This window comes from Atta cephalotes, assembly GCF_000143395.1.
Source record: "Atta cephalotes unplaced genomic scaffold scaffold00051, whole genome shotgun sequence".
NCBI lineage: Eukaryota > Metazoa > Arthropoda > Insecta > Hymenoptera > Formicidae > Atta > Atta cephalotes.
Window position 1 is genome coordinate 47811 of NW_012130115.1, and position 9350 is coordinate 57160.

Here is a 9350-nt window from a genome sequence, read left to right on the forward strand (position 1 = left end):
GTGTGTGTGTGTGTGTGTGTGTGTGTGTGTGTGTGTGTGTGTGTGTGTGTGTGTATGCTACAATAGAAAAATCTAAGATTAACTAATAATTAGGTTTTCTATTTATATGGGACGAGATGATGATATGGTCAAAAGGAGGGAAAACAAGCGATTGAAGAGATTGGAAAATCTCTTCAAGAGATCTATCGTTCTCGGAAGAAACGGGAGAAAAAGAGGAGATTACAGGAAGAGGAGAATCTACCAAGGTAGGAGAGTAAAAAGGAAAAGAAAATTCCAGGATGGAATTAAATTTAAGGATGGAAAGGAGGGAGAATCATCCTCGGTAAAATTCACGACGGATTCGCTGACGGTGAAACCTCTGTTCAACGACCGGACTCTACCGAACTCTATATTCCCGTTCAGTTGGACGCGAGCTTCTTCCGAAAGGAAAATTTCTGATTGGATTTTTACTATTATTGGGATCCCCCTTTTCTTGAGCGCTTCAATCTTTGCTCGCTTCTTGCGACCCGCACGATAGCGATTCCGTTTCACCATCTACGTTAGAAATTTCTACTTTTAAATTTGATAAGAATATGCCTTTTGGGATAAGTGAAGAAGAGGAGAAAGGAAGAAAACACCAATAAATAATTGAGGTGTATTGAAAAGGTAGAAACGACTTATTTGATCTAGTGATAGTAGAAACTGAGAAGTAAGGGAATTACTCAAAGTTTTACCGCTCTAAATAATCCGAAGCGAGAAAAAGGGAGAGAGAGAGAGTGTGTAATTACTTAAAGCGCTTTACAGCTTCGAGAAATCACGAAAGTAAAGAAATATAATTATTCGAAGCACTTTACCGCTTCAAGTAATTAAGAGAAGCTTTCTATCGCTTCGTGATATAGGAAAAGAGATGAAACGTAATTACTCGAAGCGCTTTACCGCTTCAAGTAATTAAGAGAAGCGCTCTACCGCTTCGTGTGATTAGAAGAAACGAAATTAGCTGCTCGAAACGTTCCAATAATATAATTAATCGGTTCGAGCAGGTATGCAATGGTGTTATGGGAGAAGTCGGGAAGTGGATGAGAGAGAAAAGTAGAAATTTCTGAGAAATAAATAAAAAAAAATCTTTCCGACGAGTTGAGATATCGATTACTTACTATTTCTACGATCGAGCAGAGGATAGCTGCGGCGAATCCCTCAGGTAAAAGAACTGAAAGGCAGCAGATATGATAGTAGTAGCCCTCGACGCAGTCGATTGAGGGAAGCCGAGTTGATAAAGTGTTATGATGATGAGCAATTCATGCACCTCAGAGAAACCGGTGGCGTATACTGATTTTATTAATTTAAAACTGACTGGAATGAATGACTGGAAAAAGAGTGATTCCATGCTCAGAGTCCTCGTATTTATATTCGCGAAGACGATATGCCCTTTCTAGTTTTTTTAGCAGTAGGTCATTGATTTAGCGTCTTCTTGGACACTTGGAGGAATCGGATTGATGAATGGATATAATTAATCTTATCTAACTCCGGAAGCGCGTGAGCAACGTCAAATATTGGTAAACAAAACTTTAATGTAAAAGATTTATTGGACCATTGACCTTCTGCCCCTCCGTGACTTGGCTAACTCTGAGCCATCGGTAAAATTTGTCGCTAGAAAAATTAAATTTTAATTGTTTTATCAGTATTTGGTTTGCTATGTATTTAATAAAATTTAGTTATTTCCTAATTATGCCAAAAAGGGATTGTTGTAATTTTCTCACGAAAGAAAAGAATCATGGAGTCCTATGGACATAACATTTCCCACCTTAAGTATTACACCCGGTTGGGGATGTACAACATTTGCAATTTTAATAATAAATTTCAATTCTTTTCTTTCTGTGGTTATTGAATTATTAGTAAATCTAGGAGAATCCATATTTGAGTGTATTGCCATTCAAGTGTGCATCCTCAGATAAGGTAATGTCTTATATCTTAACATCAAATTTTTATTATTTATTGCGTTCCTTTTCCTTTTTATTTTTCTCAGTAAGAAGCAGGAAGGAATACTCTCTTCTTCTATTTCTTCGCACTTCTTTTATTAAAATGTGTAGGGTAATATGTGCACGGTGAAATAAAATTTTTGTTTTTACTTATTTACCTGCGTATCTAATAAAATAAGATATGTCATGTTAATCCCATTACATTAACGTAGTATATTTGTAAATGTGCATAATGTTTGGTCAAAAGAAACATTGATGGAAGAAACGATGAAAAACGAAATAGTTAAATCTCTTTTTCATTTTTTCGTGCTTCTTAAGTTAGATATATTTTTATACATATTTCTTCATTTTATAATATGTAATAAATATACGTATATGTTTATAATTTATTCAAAATGCAGATGCTTATTTTATAGATAGCTGCATAATCTCTTAATTTCGTAACCAACTTCTCTTTCCTTTTGGGTTCAGTACATAGAACATATTTCATTTATCTAAATGCAGCCGGCATGTGACGAAACTTGAGTGTTGCAGGTCATGAAAGGTCATCTGATATCAGTTGGTTCTAAAGTTATTGCCTCTGTGTGGTAATCATCGGTAATGGTACTCCACACCCTAATTCTAGGTAGGCTTTAATATTCTTATCGTTACGCTGAAATTCCGAAAGGCACCTAGTGCAATCTTCAGCTTCTTCTTTTTAATTGTAAAGATTATTCTTCTTTTTAATTATAAAGATTATTTTGTTGCAGGCAGTATAGTTTATTTGTTTGCTCACTGAGTCCATGTGGACTAAGTGATGTGGGTAGATAGGTACGTAGTAAATTGCTAAATCATTTGGTATGCTACTATAACAGTGTTCGCAGATTTTAAAGTGATTATCAAGACGTTGATACACCGAGAATCCAGTCCACGTAGTGACACACCGAAGCTGGGTTAGGTATCTATAGGTATACCAATGGAGTTCGTTCGTCATTATATCTCTCGGATTCTGTTTCTTGCTTCCTGAGGAACCAGCAGAAGATCCACTCTGGCATTTCATATCGCAATGACGACCAAGTTTAAAGTCTACTAAGTCTAGGAAAAAAAGAAAAGAGAAATTTCGTCACAATAGAATATTCTCCACGGTATTTTTAATCGAGTAATACACTAATAGTACATTAACTTATATCGGAGACTAACTCGGATCTACTATATGTACTGTATAATAATTAAATGTTAATAAGGGGGGAGGGGAATGATGAAGATTATCCGCGTGACATCAGATGTTAGACATGCAATGCTAGCATTAGCTTATAGTAATAACCTTAAACCTATGTGGAAATACCGCTGGTATTCCCCATCCTATTTCCAGGAGTATCAGCATCCGTAAATGCTTCGACTGCAGCTTGGGCATTCTTCTGCAGGTTGTATTCGTACGATCGTTGTGTTGCAGGTTGAGCAGTTCATCTGACTTCGCACAGATTTTTCGTGAATTAACATGTGCAAAAAAACAGGAGTGTGTTTTTTCACTCGTATGCCGCCGCTTCATAACAATTTTCGCAGATTTTAAAGAAGTTATTGACGTTTTGATAGATTCACCTTTCCAGTATGGTAAGACATCGAAGTTTCATCAAGTACCGATAAGTGTTCCATAAATCTTCCGTTGGAAGTGATATAGGTTCTTCTTGCTGGTTAAAGATACAACAAAGGTAGCGGTATGCAGGCATTTCGCGTACTGTAAGCGATGTCAGACGGTTAACTTAGGAAGATTGGTATAATAATAATAATTATTATTAGGCAATCAATTCTCCATTAGGCATTCAAATCTCCATTCCTTTGTCTCGATTCCTTCCCTCTTTTATTAATAAAGGATATCAATATTATAACTCTTGTACATATAGTAAATTTTTTTTCACAATTTTGGAATCCCTTTAAATATTATAAGTATTATTTACTTATTTTATTTTATTTATTATTATTATAATTATATATATATATTTTCTCATACAATAAAGCAAGTAATCTTTCGTCTTTTCTTAGTATAACAGATTCGATAGAACGTTGTACGACTTCCAGTATTTTTTCGCTATGTGTGACCTAAACCTATTAAAATGTCTTTAACATTTTTTACTTCTGTGCCGCACTCGTTTCTTATTTCTAATTTTACCATCTTTTCGTCTGTCTCCCACAATGCTTATCCATCCTTCGCGTCACTCCGTTAGAAGTCACATCAAATCTCTCACTTGTCTAGACCATGTCTTTTTTACAGGGATAGGTCCAGTGTGAGCGAGCGCGCAAGGAATCGCTTGCCATTCTAATTCGAAATTTCTCTTCAAGGATATAGATTTCGTGGTCGTTCGATTATTCGCCTCCAATCTCTTAGGACAACTACTGCCACCCCATTTCCTCTGATTTGAGTGAAGATATCCCTCTGCCATTTTCTTCTTTCTCGCGACCATTTCATCTATAATCGGGTAGTAGGGGGTAGAAATCGGCTCCTTCACGTCATTCGACGAGTGAGTTCTTCTATTAGCTCTTCGAAGTCTTCGTGACTATTAAAAATTGCACCCAAAATTTTGTGAGCGAATTCACCTTTCCGCGCCTTCAATAGGCTGCGTGTTAGAAGTCTTGTATTTAGGCAGGCAATCTCCATCGTTATTTATAAGAGAATAATGATTATGTACCTTAGGAGTGTCAGAAAGGTGAAGAGGTAGAAAAAGGTTTCCACTGAGATTAAAGGCTCCGGTAATAATTATATAGATTATGTGAATCTTTGATTTTATAGAGTCATGTGAGAGGTTGATCGGTGACAAGAGAAAATCTATGTCTATATAAATATGATCGAAAACGATGAGTGCAATATATAATAGCTAATAATTCTTTTTCTATAGTTGAATAATTAGTTTCGACCGAATTTAGCAGGATACGTAGGCTATAGAGAGATCTTACCGATTGTTCCTTGGCTCAAGATTTCGTCGTGTTTGTTGCGTAGTAAGTATAAACGGTTTCGAAAAATCGCGATATTGGAGAATAGGTTGTTGGCAAAGTTCTGTTTTCAGACATTCAAAGACTTTCTGTTGTTCGGATCTCCATATAAAGGGGATATTCTTTTTAAGAAGGTTGGTCAGTAATTTTGCTAGTCCCGAAAAGTTGGGTATAAAATGATGATAGTAGCTGGTCCAAGAATTGTTTGATATTTTTTACTTTTCTGCGAACAGGGAAATTCTTGATTGCAGTGATCTTTTCAGGATTTGGCCGCACTCCATTGTTTCCGATTATATAGTCCAAATGAGCAACTTCACGTCGAAGAAACTCGCACTTATCGAGTTGAAATAGTAAGTTAGCGTCTCGTAAACAATTCATCATTTTTGAATTTTTACATCATGTTCGTGTAATGAACTGACATATACAACTATGTCCACATAACAAAGAGTTCGACCCAAAAGAGAGTTTGCAACCCAAAAAAGGAGTTAGTCCATCAAATGTTGGAACATCGCGAGAGTGTTTCTTCAAACCAAATGGCATCCGAGTAAACGTGTAATGTCTGTGAGACGTGGAGAATGCGGTCTTATGAGCGTGCAAGGGATTCATAGGAATCTAATGAAATCCACTAGCAAAATCGAGGACACAGAAATATTTGGCTGCTCCAAGCTGGTCCAGAATGTGATATTGGGAAGGGGATAGGCATCCCTGAGTGTTCTTTCATTAAGGTTCCGATGATTGATCATTCTTCATCTTCGATTTTCTTGAGAATCAGACTTTTTGGGAAGTCGAAGATTTGATGATGTCACTGAATAATAATTGTGAAATTTGTTTATTGATTTCTGATTTATGTATAGATGAAAAGCAATATTGCTTGGTATTTATGGTATTGGCAAGTCATCAGTGATAAGAATTCTTTGATAAGTGGCGGTAGTTTCCCAAAAAATCTTCGGAAAGAAACCGATCTTGGTGTCGTTTTACAAGGGAGAGGATGTTTTGTTTCTCTTCGGAGTTGAGATGATCTAAATGAAGGAGTTTAACGATTTTATTTGATTCTGACTCAGTAGGGGAATGAAATGTACGATTTAGTTCATTCCAAGGATTCAACGGTTTTGAGTCAGTCGAATAGAGGATATAGAAATTTTAGAAAGATTATAGAAATTGCTTAAGAATTTTTCATGTCTTAGAACATGTGGAGGCAACGATACAGGGGATGATTCAGCGATTATTGGAGCAGGATAATGGATTAGACTAAACATTTATTTTTCTTAGAAGAAACATCGCATGGATGATTGTATTCGGAGACCATTGATTTAGGATTCGGAAGATCAACAGAAAGGACTTTTCGAAGGGAAAGATCTTTTCAGACTTAATGGCGATCCGCGAGATTTTTGTAATTGGACTGTCAGGATTAAAAGTTCCAATTCGAGTTCGGTGATATTAATAATCCGAATATAAGTTGATGCAAGTAACTAATGAATCTCCTATGAAGATTCCATCTTTGATGTACATTCGTGGTAAATATCCGATTTTATTTCCGAGTTTGAAACCTTGATTAAAACATTAGATCTAGATGATACCACAATATTATCGACTCCCTTGAAAGATATTCTATGCCATTTCCAGATGACACAGCCAATATCATAGTTAATCCGCGCGTGAGGCTCGACGAAGAAGAAAGATCCTAATATTCCTTGTTGTACGATGGGGAAATCATCAGATACGACATGAAAAATTATCGGAGTATTAAAAAAGTAAACGCATACAATACTGAGAGTTTCTACGATGCTGGCTATAATAACCTTCAATTTCAAAATTGTCAATATGTATCTGATTCAATATACCGATTTTTATAATGTTAGGTTATGTCCTGTACCGAGCATTAGAGTCCACAAAAGGAAGGTGAGACTATTTTGATACTAGGCGTACGATTCCGGCGCTGAGTGTGATCGAAGAATTTGTGCGAGTAGGATTAACCTTAATTTCGCGTTGACGCGCGCGGTCGCGTTCAAGTCTTTTATTTATAAGTATAACCTTACTGTAAACGTCAGAAAGAATTTGATACTTTTCCATAACATTTCGGCTCGGTATTCGGGTAGCAGCTCTTCGAAAAAAAACTCCAAAGTGTAAAAGTCGATTTGTTTGATTTCGTAAGAATTTAAGTTTTTGCCCGAATTGATCTCCTTCGATAATAGCGTTTCGTAGATCTTTTATACGATCTATATAATCTAGGATATGTTCTGTCGACCTTTTGAAATTTATGCTTAGTTGGCCTGGTAATAGTTAGAATTTCTACCCGGATCAAAGTTACGTTTCAAGCAGTTTATTAATTGATCGATCGTATCGTGTATCCCATCTTCAACAGCTAAATACGCGTGCCTAGTTTGTTTGTTTTCTTAGTAATCAAACCAAATGATTTTCATTAGTTAGCGAGGCTAATTCTTTTGCGCGTTTACAGGCTCGTGCAAACTGTAAAATAAGTATATTGTGTCCATCATATTTCAGAACAAGTTCGAGAGCATCGCGAATAGAAAAGTTAGGATAGTGACCAAGTGTGGGGGAAGGATTCTCGAGCTCGACAGAAGCGGTTTAAGATGTGTAATATCGCAAGTGATCATGTTCTTTGAGGATACATCTATTAGTGATTTGAGATACATCAGTTATGTTATCATTCACGCATGTTTCTAGGTCTTGGAATCGAGTATATAACTTCAGGTGGGGATACATATGCGCGATAATAAATAAAGGGACTTCACAAGAATGGAAGTACAATTTTATACACAATTACATAGTTAGAATATAAGCGTATTCATTTTGGTGTACATCTCACTATGACAGAAAGGTCTTCGTTATTAAGACAAAATAAGAGAATCGATTCGAAATGAGGTGAAAATTATAAAAGAGCGAATTTACTAGAATACTGATTATTTCATTGGTCAACACCTAGTAAAATTGCTCACTTTTGTAATTTTCACCTTGTTTGAAGACCTACAGAATCGACCTCCTGATTTCATAGTTGTCACGAGATGTTACGTCCTAAATGAGGACGCTGAGCTAGGATGAGATAGCATAGACAAGCGGAAACTTACGAAGCCTATTCTCGATAACAATTGAAGTTTAGCAGCTTAATTTAGTTAATGTAACTCGATATTAATGTAATAATCATGAAACATGAAAGTTAAAGTAACGTTAGGTTGGTCGACGAAGTGACAACATACTTTTAATTTATCAAAATGATAGGTAAAACTAGTCAAGAAAATGATTCAGGAAGAAGGGGATATCACTCTTGATACAATTTATTAAAATAAATTAAAATAGCTGTAAGATGAAATAATTATAATATTATATTAAATAAGTCCAATAATAAGACAGAACATGAAATGACAGTATGTGTGAAAATATGTATAAATTACATATATTTCTTTAATAGTGGATAGTTAACATGGGCTGATAATTGAGCATTATAGAAAGATTCAGTTGATACATTAAATGAATATAATAAAATACCAGGTGTACAAGTATGAAATGACGATTTTTTCCCAAAAAAACACGTTAAATTCGGAAGAATGATAAAAAAAATTTATTAAAAGTATGCTCCATTGCTAGTTACACATTTTTCCCATCTTTTGGGCAATTTGTGGATACCACGCCAGTAAAAATCTTCCCCTTTTGCCGCGAACCATCGAGCCATTTTTTCACATCTTCGTACGAACCAAAACGCTGCTCAGCAGGTGCGTGACCCATCGATGCAAACAAGTGATAATCGGAAGGAGCCAAGTCTGGTGAGCCGCATGGGGTAGAACTTCCCAGCTGAGTGCTTCCAACGTGTCCCGAACTGGTTTTACCGTATGTGATGGAGCATTGTCATGGAGAAAAATGACCTTGTGTTGCCTCTTTTGATATTCGTTTTTTAAGCAACGAATGGTTCAAATCAATCAATTGTTGTTGATAGCGTATTAATCGTTTCGCCAGGCTTCAATAGCTCATAATAGACCACATCCTTCTGGTTCCACCAAACACAGAGCATCGTCTTTCTGCCAAAGCGATTCGGTCTTGCGGTCGATGTGGATGGTGCGTCTGGGTCTACCCATGATTTTTTGTGCTTGGGATTCTAAAAAAAATTCACTTTTCATCTCCAGCAACGATACGATGCAAGAATGACTTTCTTCTGTATCGTTCGAGCAAAATTTCACATGTGTTTTTGCGCCTCTCCATCTGTCTCTCGTTCAATTCATGTGGCACCCATCTGTCGACTTTCTGAATCTTTCCCATCTTTCGTAGGCGATTGGAAACAGCTTGTTGAAACTAACGCTCAATTGCTCTGCGAATTGTTTTTGTGTTTGTGAATCATCTTCATCCAGCAATGCTTGCAATTCCACGTCTTCGTACTTTTTGAGCGGTTTTCCATATTCCTTGTCTACAACATCGAAATCT